This window comes from Talpa occidentalis, unplaced genomic scaffold, assembly GCF_014898055.3.
Source record: "Talpa occidentalis isolate TD23 unplaced genomic scaffold, MPIMG_talOcc4v2.1 talOcc4.15, whole genome shotgun sequence".
In the NCBI taxonomy this organism is placed as follows: Eukaryota; Metazoa; Chordata; class Mammalia; order Eulipotyphla; family Talpidae; genus Talpa; species Talpa occidentalis.
The window spans coordinates 65,782,422-65,793,486 of record NW_023601543.1 but is presented as its reverse complement, the minus strand read 5'-3'; the positions used below and the strand labels follow the sequence as shown (position 1 = coordinate 65,793,486).

Genomic DNA, 11,065 nt, shown 5'->3' with positions numbered 1-11,065 from the left:
GATTTTTAAGTTAAACATCAACGTGAATGGAATTGCCATTAAATAAAACTAGCAAGACCTCAAAGGGAGAAGGTTGAGGAGGAATGGATCAAGAGTTGGATTTTGTACAATGTGATAATTCCTATTAGTTATCCAAGTGGGAATGTTAAGCCGGTTGCTGGGTAAGTGTCTGGAATTCAGAGGAAGCATTGAGGCCAGAGATATATATCTGGGAGCAAATGACATTTGGAATTTAGAAACACAGGACCAGTGTAGGTCATGCATGTTTGATAATTATTTGACAGCAAATGAATGAATGAATAAATAAATGAACCATCTCTTCTGTTAGCACATTTTATACAAATAGCTTATATGCAATTGCAAATAGGAGAACAATGTGAAAGTTGTGTTGGAGTTTATGACCGTCAGCATGCAGAGAGAAAGGACCCAACTCGGTGCTGCACAGTCAGGAGCCTTTTAGCTTTATTTTGAGAAAATCAAAAGTGAGGATCTGCACCCAGAGTTTCCTCCCCAAGGAGGTACAACCCAGCCCCCAACCTTGCATGGTTCTTGCTTTAGGCGAATGTACTTCTTCCTGTGCCCACCCGAATGATAACCTGCTGCCATGGAGCTCTACCTCCATCTGCATCGTCTCAGCTCTGTCAAGCCAGAATTTCCTCTCTTTTGGTTTCTTGTATTTCTAATATTCCATGAGGCAGCCACTAGCCAGACCAAGCTGTGTTCCAACTTACTGCCTAAGATATTAATTTTTTATTTTGTTAATACTCTGCTAATAAATTGGCATATTTTTGACTGATCTTCCCCTGAGTTTTTTTTTTTCCATAAGCCTTGTTGGTTTTGGTGTGTCATTTTGTAAAATGAGAGATGCTTTTTCAGGAAAATGCCTGTATACGTGTAGTTGACATGCTACTTTTGTCCACACCTTTCCTATATCTTTTACTGTAGGAACTGGATCTCCCTCATCAGGTAAGGCTTTTAATTTATTCATCACACCCCCCTGCCCCCAAACACACAAGCAAGAAAGGGCACACATGACTCAGGGTAGTCGATGAGAATACGCTACCTACTTGGTCATGGAGGTTGGTTCAGGTTCGTAGGACCGAAGCTTCGCCAACCTGTGGAGCTTTGCTGGAGCCATCAGGGAGGAGGACTCTTTAACTTTGCAGCTGTCTTAGACACTAAAAATGACACCATCACAAGAGAAAGGAGACACAAGTAAATTAATCATCGTCTGTGCATTTCTCCCATTATTTTTTTCCTGGAAAACTCCTAGTCTTATTTCAAGACTCAATTCAATTATCTTCTGGTGAAATTTTTCATGACCACCCCCATCTCCTTCATGGAGCTCCCTCTCATTCCTGCACTAGCTTGTACACTTCCCCATCACAGCCTTGTTGCGTGACTTTATTTATTGCCGGCTCTTCTCCTTACCCGACTTTTTATTTAGGGAATTTTGATGATAGTGACTTTGTCTTACTGAGCTCTATAAACTCAGCACCTGACACAACTCCTAATACATAGTAGGCACACAGTAAATGTGCATAGAGTGAAGGAATGAATATATGATTCTAGTAAGTCTTATGGTTAATTACTTCACAAGAAAAGACATTGTCTTGGGCACACACACACACACACACACACACACATGCTCTGGGAGGAATGAGGATTTATGATAGGTAAGAATTTTGATCCATGTACCTAACGACTTCCCGGTGGCGCAGCGGTTGAGCTCTGGGTTGTGAAGCTGCCCGCAGCCTCTGCAGTGCCACTTCAATCCCCGGCTGCTCCCCGGCCACCGGAGGAGGGTCCCACATGGCGCGCAGACCTCTCCTGCCGCCCGCTGCTCCCCTCAGCAGTGTACTTCGGTCCTTCTGCCTATTCTGCATCCTGCTCTGACTCTGGTGAATTCTCTCACCATCCCGCGCTTCTGACTATACCCAGTGCTTGTATAAATAAATAAATAAATAAATAAATAAATCTTAAAGAAAAAAATTAAAAAAAAAAAGAAGTTTAAAAAAAATCATCAAAAGCATTTCATTGAGGATGAACTTGAAACTGAGATAGCAAAGAGGGATGCTGCAAAGGGGAGACTTCAGAAAAAGAGAAGGAATAAAGTTGGAAAATAAATGGGACTGTACAGACTTAGAGTAGGGGTTCAGAAGCTGAGAGACAATATTACTCAGGAAAGTAGGTGTAGGTAAGAAGGCAAGTCGAGAATAGATGGGGAAGAGGGAAAGTATAGAGGTGGCAGGGGAAGGTCGAGGTAGAAAGATCCTGAATATTAGACCTTTGAGTTTTCTTTTTTAAAGATTTATGCATACAAGAACTGGGGTACAGGCCAGAAGTGTGGAGGGTGAGAGGACTCGCGAGAGACAGAGCGGGGAACAGAACAGGCAGACTGAGTGAAATACACTGCTGGGGGAGCAGCGGGCGAGACAGGAGAGGTCTGCTGCGCCATGTGGGTGGCTCTCTGGCCAGGGATTGCAGCGACCACAGATAGCTTCTAGGTTGTGTCTTAACCCTTTGCGCCACCAGGGAGGCCTGAAGATCTTTGAGTTTTCATTAAAAATTTATTTTCATTGGGTCAGGCCTGGGGCGTTGAAATGAATGTTATAATTCCTGCCCACTGTAAGGGCGATCTAGGTTTATAAGGAGGGTTTGAAAAACAAACAAACAAACAAACAAAAAAAGCAATGGGATGATGAGGGTGTGTGTTGGGGGAGACTGCCATTTTTTCTGAATAGGCAGTAATCTTCCATTCTTTACAAAATTGTGGGAAGTAAGGCAGCTGAAATGCAGTCCTGGAGCCTGGAAGATTTTTGAGTCTCTCCATTCGAGTTTCTTTTTCTCTGAACTCTGTAAGCCCTCGCTCTTGCCAAGTTGAAGGGGATTGTTATTGGCCATGCTCTTCCCCCAGTTTTGGTATGATGGAGACAGGCTCATGACCTCATCACCCCTCTCCCCAGCACAAGGTAACATCTACGGGAACAAAGGCAGGCCCCTAGGCAGAATTTCCAATCCGTATTTCCTGGGGATGTTACTTCTATATTCCTGGCACTTTATGCTGCCTCTACTGCCCCAATAGAGCTGGGTAGGGCTCTACAGTCCTCCCCATCCAGAGCCAAAAAACAAGGGTGCCCCTGTCTCCACTGCTCTCAGCCAGGACCCTGAAAGCGGATCTAAGATGTGGGTAGCCTCACAGCATCCCCACCCAGGAAGGGGGAACTGAACTGTGCAGTTGCAGCTGGGGAGTAGGGAGACGCTGGACTTAAACACCGACGGCGCGAGGGTCTGGGCATTGCCAAATCCAGCTGGCAGGTGGAAAGGATGGGAGGTAGGCAACGCTGGGGGCGAGGCCCTGTAAGGTGAATGTCTGGGAAGAGGGGAGTCCGGTGGAATAGAAAACACCTGGGATCTTGAGGGGCCAGCTGCGCCCGTTTCTGGGCTGGGTGGGTTCTGGAGTCACCAAAAGGGGGAGACCGAGGGTGGCGCGATGGGTGTCCTTTAAGGGCTGGTGGTGCGTCCCGCTGAGAGTTGGCGCGACCCGAAGGAGGGCCTGGGCTAGGCCGGAAGAGGTGACGGGTGGAAAGTGCGTTGGGCTCCGAGGCAGCGGGTCCTTGGGGGGCGGGTGGGGGTGGGGCGAGGAGAGGGGAGCTGCAGCCGAGGCTCTCGTCTGGCGGTGATTGGCGGGCGGTGGTCTGGGGCGGCGGGCCGAATCCTGGGCCGCTCCGGCCGGGTGGGTCCCGACGCGGCCGCCGGGGGCGTCGGGCGGAGAGCCCGGAGGCTCGGGGCGGCGGGAGGCCGCCTCCCAGCGCTCGGCGCGGGTACTGCGGCGGGCGGGGAGGGAGAGGGGCGCGCGGCGCGAGGGGCGGGAGCCAAGCGCGTGAGTCACCCGGCTCCCTCGGGTTAGGAGCGGGACTGGCCTCCTGCCTGGGGTCTGGTTCCTCTGCAGCTGCAGCGCAGCCCCCCTGAATCTCCCGCCCCCCAACCCCAAGGCTGGAGCGGCCGCGTCTCCGTCTAGGCGCGGGCAGGTAAGTTTCTCCTCCGGCTGCTTTCCCGCTTGGCTGACTCGGGGGCGGGGGGGGGCTCCCCGTGTGTGCCTCTGTCTCCCGTGGCTTCTTCCCGCTGGGTCTCTCCATTGGAGACGGAAAGTTAGATTTTAAAAACGTAGCAGAGCCTACCAAATCCACGCTCCGGCCCCCAACAAGCCAAACTCTGTAGCCAAAGCCTTCATTTCCCGGGTACCTTGCAAGGTCCGGAGGCGGCGTTTTGGGGGCTAGGAATGTTTGGTTTGTTTCTTGTGTTTCCTTCCTCTCCCCCACTTCTCCCCGGGTGATTCTTTGAGGTGCGTGGGGGTTGGGGGGGGGGCTAGAGAACTGGAGGGCTGAGCCGCACTCATTCGCCAGGGGGTTTCCTTCTGCCTGTGCAGGTGGCGGGTGCGTTACTGTGCCCGGAGTTGAGCTCCTGGAACCAGCCTCTCCAGCCAGCCCACGACGTGCCCGAGCTGTAAGGTAAGCGCAGTCGCGGCGTGTCTATCTCTTCATCTTTGACCGAATCCAAATGTTCGGAGGCACCGTTAAGGTGAATGCCACCAGAACGTGCAAGCAATTCTTTGAAGGACTCTATTGAATATTTCATTTTTAATGTGCTGTATTCCAGGAAAATTTTAGGAGACTGCTGCTGGTCTTATTTTCATAGATGTTTCAAAACCTATTATTTTCCTGGCAAGAAAATCAATGAGAGGAACTGTTCTGTTTCTTCTAAGGATTTAACATTGCAAAGCTACCTATTAGTTTGCCTTTTCCTCTACCCGTGGGGTTGCATCCACTCTCGGCTTTTGGAAATCCATGCTGAGTGAGCTGCTCTCTTTCGCAACCATTAAATCCTAAGTGTTTCTGTGACTATTAAATAGGTACTAATTATTGCTGTTGTTGTTTTTTGCTTAAAAGTAATGGAGGAGAGAACCTCCTGGAATGTGTGAATCTGTAGCTTGTTGAGGGCTGACTGCTTTATCATCAGTGTTTGGTTTATGCAATGCTAACAGGTGCTCTTCATTCACAGCACAATTCTGTTCCTGACAAGCATCCCTGCTATCCAGGGAGGGAAGTTCCTCCCCCTCCTCAAACCATGTCTTTAGCCTGCTTTGTGGGAGAGAAAATGGGTGAGGACAGATTTCTGGCAGTGGATAGAGTCCCCTATCATATATTTCTCTTTCCCGAATTGTTATTTGGTTTATGGTCTGTCATTTTAGAGAAGGACCCTCCACCCCCCTTTTCCCAGAAGAAAATTTAAAAAAAAACTTAGATGTTTAGTGTGAGGTCATAGGGATTAACTTTTTGGAGTAGAGTGGAAGTTTTGATAATCCTCTTTTCCAGAGCTTTTTGTAGGGAGCCCAACACCTCCCCCCCCCCACTAGTGAGGTTTCTCACTTCTCTGATAATCTGACCCCTCACCTTTGCATCTCTTAGAGTTTACCATCTTATGACTTTGGCTTACACACCAGTCTGCCTCAAAATTGTAACCTTTCTTGGAAGGTAGAAGTAATTATGTCTTAATTCATCTTTGTATCCCTGGATCCTACTAAGGTGGGGTTTGATGAGAGAAAAAGGAAGGGTGAAAGAGAGAGAGAGAGAGAGGGGGAGAGAGAGAGAGAGAGAGAGAGAGAGAGAGATTTTGAAGGTCTAGGCTGGGTTTACAATCCCTGAGCTTGCATTTTCTTCACTAAGATAATCCTTATTCAGTGACTCTCAAACTCTCAAAGTGTGGCTCCTCAGACTACACTATTCTAAATAAATGAGAGTATGACTTATACGGAAAACTTCTATTGTGATTTTTTTTTTTCTACAGTAGCAGGAGGGCTACCTAAAAGTGGCTTTAGCAAATCCTGAAGCCTGACAGCAAGTGTGCACTGGGCTTGCTTTTTAATGGCCCAGCAATGTTGGGAGTCTGGGTCAGTGCTTTTCCTCGTGGTTTCAAGATGGCGCTCACAGTTCCAGGCATTGCATCCTTATCCCATGTACAAAGGCAAGAAACCAGGGGTGGGTAGAAAGGTACAGAGTTATTTTCCCTCATGTAGCTTTCTCTTATCAGCGAAAAAATATCTCCCTAAAGTTCCTCAACAGAATCTCCCTTGGATCTTACTGGCCAGAGCTGAGCCACACAACTGTCCTTAGTGGTAAAGGGAGGCTGCAAAAGTGTTAGACTTTTTAGCTTTCTTCCTGGAAAGGCGGTCAGGAAGGGTAAGCTTGGCAATGGCTTTGGGGAACTAGCTGGCAAATCTACTGGATGGTCATGAAAATGCTTCTCTTTTAATTTGTGACTCTACTAATGATTGGGTCAAGTAGAAAATTAGATATCCATGTAGGAAAAGCACATACAGAAACAGGGTTCCCTCCCAAGGTTTATGGCATTTTTTTAAAGATTTATTATTTATACAATAGCTGGGGTACAGGCTAGAGGTACGGGAGAGTGAGAGGATTCACCAGAGAAAGAGCGGTGAGCAGAAAAGGCAGACAGACCAAAAGCACTGCTGAGGGGAGCAGGTGGCGCGACAGGAGAGGTCTGCCGCGCCATGTGGCCATCTCCCTGGCTGGCTGGCTGGGAATCGAACCCGCGTTGCAGAGGCTGTGGACAGCTTCACAGTGCTGTGCTCAACCTGCTGAGCCACTGGGAAGGCCCAGTTTATGGCATTTTAAGGGTCCTAAATCACTTTTGTGGAGTGTGTTAACTTTCAGATGCTTCAGATGCCAAGAAAAAGTATATATGGTTTCAATTAAGTTTGGGTCAGATCCTCCAGTTCCTGTAACTGAACAGGTTGAACATTCAGTAAATAGTTGTCCTGTGAACAGACTTGAATTTGGAGCTTCACAACTTCACAGGGACAAGGGGAAAGGAGGGGGTATCAAGAAAAACTAGTGGTTTGGAACCTACACCCTGAAGTGTTGGTACACACAATCTTAGAGTCTTTCATTTGGACCCTAGCTTGCCCTCCAGACTCCTAACAGGAGGGCAACAAGAATTTAAGGAGAAGTGGTGGGTACTGACAATTTAGGTAAACCTGTTATTTTTTTTTTGCAGGGGGAGTCATCTCTCTACCTGTTCTATGGAAGATTACTATCAGAAATGTTCAGGACAATCCCTAGCACAAAAAAATAATTTAAAGTTGAAGCATAAGAAAAAGAGTGTGTATTGCTAGCTTTGATTCTTGACTTCCTTCCCTGTGGGAATCCTGAAATATTTACAAAAGGAATCAGATTTTGGGACTTGAGGATGGGAGGTTAGTGAAGGGAGTACCAAGCGTTTGAAACTTAAAATTCTAGGATCCTACCTTTTTAGAATTTTCAGCAGTCAAAAAAAGGAAGTAGATTATCATTGATAAACTTTGTGGCTTTTTAAAAATCACCTAGAGAGCTTTTAAGGATCAGATTTATAGGCTCGTCCCCAGGAAACATAAATTGGAATCTTTAGGGATGGAACCAGGTGTCGGAATCTTTAAAACTCCCCAGGTGAGGCCAGCACGCGCTTGAGTTTTGGAATTATCTTGTTTTGCTTGGGCTGCTGTAAGGCAGTACCCCAGGCCAGGTGATTTAAATAACATTTATTAGCTCTTGGTTCTGGAGGCGGGAAGTTGGAAATCAAGGTATGGGCAGGGTTGTTTTCCTGAGGACTCTGTCCATGGCTGTCCTATGACCTCACATGGCCTTTCCTTCCTGTGTCCTCATTCCCTCTTTTTTTTTTTAAAGGATTTATGTATTTATAAAAGAACTGGGGTACCGGCCAGAGGCGCGGGAGGGTGAGAGAATTCCCCAGAGACATAGCGGGGAGCAGAACAGGCAGACTGATGAAATACACTGCTGAGGGGAGCAGTGGGTGAGTCAGGAGAGGTCTGCTGCCCCATGTGGGACCCTCGCCAGCGGCTGGGGATTGAACTGGCGCTGCAGAGGCTGCAGGCAGCTTCACAACCCAGCGCTCAACCACTGCGCCACGGGGGAGGCCCCTTATCCCTATCCCCTCTTCTTAAAAGGAAACTAGATGGCTTGGATTAAGTCCATCCACATGACCTGATTTTGCTTGATTACCTTTTTAAGGCCCTGTCTTCCAATATGGTTAATTTTAGGTACTAGGGGTTAGAACTGCAGCCTATGAAGTGGGGAGGGGTACACTTCCGCCTGAACAGGAGTCATTGGGCAAGTAGAGCACTTCTCAAACCTGACCAGCTTGCCACTGGGAGACCTTTTTATAATTCAGATTCCAATTCAGTAAATCCAGATGGGGCCTGAGGTTCTGCTCGGCGGACAAACTCTAGGTGATGCTAATGCTGCTTGCTGGTTCACAGAGACATCAGCTTGCGAGTTCTCTCCCGATCAGTGATTCTGCAGCTCTTGTGGGCATGAGAATCACCTCTGGAGTGTATTTACGAGAGATTGCTGGATCCTGGCCTAAGAAATCCTGATTTGATAGATGAGGGAAGACCCCCAAATTTGCATTTTAATAAGTCCCCTGTTGATGCTGTTGCTTCTGGTCAAGGGATGATACTTTGTGAACCACATGTATCTGACATTTTGAGACTTTATGGTATGGATATTACTCTAGTTCACTATATACATTATCATGGGCGAAGATTATTTGCTATCTGAGTCACTGGTAGTGTTGCTTTTTTCTCATTTGCCAAGCTTAATTACTCTTTCTGCTCACAAGGCAGGTAAGGCAATGGGAGAAAACACTGCACAGAGAGTGTTTAAATTAAAAATTCTAGGGCCTCTCCTGGTGATGTGGGTAGTTGAGCGCAGTGCTGTGAAGCTGTCTGCAGCGTGGGTTCGATCCCGGCCTGCCTGCAAGATACCCACATGGCGCAGCAGACCTCTCCTGTCTCGCCCACTGCTCCCCTCAGTAGTGTATTTCGGTCAGTCTGCCTGTTCTGTTCCCTGCTCTGTCTCTGGTGAATCCTCTGAAACCCCCCCACCCACCCCCGGCACATCTGGCCTGTGCCCCAGTTCTTGTATGCATGAATAAAATAAATCTTTTAAAAAAAAATTCTGTTTTTTCAAAAGAGGTTTTGTTTTGCATCCTAGGATTTCTCCCCTCAGGTGTGGTCACAGTAGCTCTCCCACCATCAAAGCACCCCTACACCCCCACCAAGGTCCATTGTGCTCTTCCTTGCTTTTCATCCCTCCCTCTCCTGCCCTTGATGCCTCAAAGGTTGGTTTTAAAGTTCATCTTTGACCCTTTATTTGGTTTCTCTACATTCCACCTATAAGTGACACCATCACTTTATCTTTCTGGCTAATTTTGCTTAGCATAATCCCTTCCAGCTCCATCCATGTTGCTGCAAATGGCATCAGTTTATCTTTTTTAATCGCTGAGTAGTAGAGTGGGTTAAGAAGATGTGGGATATATAGGCAATGCATTGAGGTCACTTAATCTGTCTTGCAAATGGAGGCTAATGAATGTGGACAGTAGGCATCAGCCCATTTTTTTTGTATTCATGTTTCTTCTCCAAGCACAGCTGAAATTGCAGCTTGCTTCTTTTACCAGCTCAAAGATGATTTTAAAGGACTGGTTCCTTGCTTCCCATATGAGATTTTTTGGAATAATTATCCTAGAGATTGTAAAATCTCAAGAGGCATTGTGAATTTCTCCGAAAACATTAATTTTAATTTACATCTAATTTAATCATATTTTTATTTCTATGTGAGAAAACAATTGCCCCCCCCCCCCCCCACCTCCTCCAAAATAATTGGAAATGGGCAGTCTGCTTTCTCTTTGGGAGGTCAATCAATACAACTCAAGTTCTGTGGGTAGTATTACTTAACTCGTGGAAGTAAAACAAGAGACTATCTATAAATGTGAGACTGCATGGTTTAAGAAACCCCCAAAACTGTTAGGTAGTGACTTGGATATAATCTCAAGAATGTGATGATACTTTAGAAAACAGAAATCTGTAAAAACTAATAATAGCTACGTATTTTCTTGGTTGACTGTGGTGTGCTGGTCATTGTACCTATAGTATCTCATTTAACCCTTATAACAAACCTCTGTTAGATATGTATGAGTCAGTTATCTATTGCCATAATAAAGTTGCACATCAACCAACCATAAAATCTCAGTGACATGACACTAAACATTTATTGCTCATGTCTAGGGTCACCTGGTGGTAGGCTAGACTGCTTTGCCGAACTTGGCTGGGATTGCTTCCATATCTTGGGGTTACCTGGATATTGACAGATCTAGGCCAACGCTGATTAGAGTAACTGGTGTGCCTGGGCTGTTCCACGTGTTTCTCATCCTTGAACAGCCACCTTCCCCAGGCTGTTACTGTGGTGCATGAGAACACAAATGGAAACACACTGGCCTCTTGAGGTCTAGACTCAAACTGCCCTATCATCATTCCCCCCTTATTCTCTTAGCCAAAGCTAGTCATATAGCCATGCCCAGAGTCAGAGTGGGAGAACCCTAAAAGCCACATGCCAAAAGGTGTGGCTGCAGAGAGGAGTGAAGAATAGGGGCCATTTTTTTCTATGCTCTATCGCAGAGGAAAAAGATTTCAGGCATTAAACGACTTGTTCAGATCACATTCCTCATAAGTGATGAAGACAAGACTGCAAAGCAACTTTGATGCTCAGCCTTAATACTCCTTTCCTCTATGGCTCATTGCTTTTCTATTTTTTGTTGTAGCCTATTTGAGAAGAACTATGTTAATGTTAATGGAAGGTGTATTATGGTCTTCACAGACGTTAAAAACTTATCTTTGTACATGAACTTGCAACTGGAGCACACATGGATATGTGTATATGTATATACATGCATTATTTCACTTTTCTATTTGCTCAGCTTAAAGCACTTTGCTTTCAATTTTATTTATATATGATATTTTAAAAGGACAGGCTTATTAGAAAAAGAAGAAAGAAAAAGAGAGTCACCCACATAGTCACAGGTGGGCAGGAGAGCTGCCTCTAGCCAGTGCCCGCTTTAAATTTTATTAATGTTCTGTATAGCTATATGAAGCCAGTAAAATATTTACATTTTCAACTTAAAAATGAATTCAACTTGTAATCCAGTCCATTCT

At 46.1% G+C, this 11,065-nt stretch overlaps 1 protein-coding gene across 6 annotated transcripts in view; it reads left to right on the top strand.

Moving 5' to 3' along the window:
• Nucleotides 1-3,556: 3,556 nt before the first annotated feature.
• SYTL5 (synaptotagmin like 5) overlaps nt 3,557-11,065 on the top strand; it is a 185,814-nt gene continuing 178,305 nt past the window's right edge. For 4 of the 6 annotated variants that reach the window (XM_054695784.1, XM_054695785.1, XM_054695780.1 and 1 more), the window contains exons 1-2: nt 3,898-4,031; nt 4,430-4,511. The gene's annotated coding sequence lies outside the window, so the exon portion shown is untranslated. Of the gene's footprint in view, nt 3,590-3,897; nt 4,032-4,409; nt 4,512-11,065 lie in introns of those variants that run through there. The other 2 variants (XM_054695781.1, XM_054695782.1) reach the window with 2 other exon arrangements.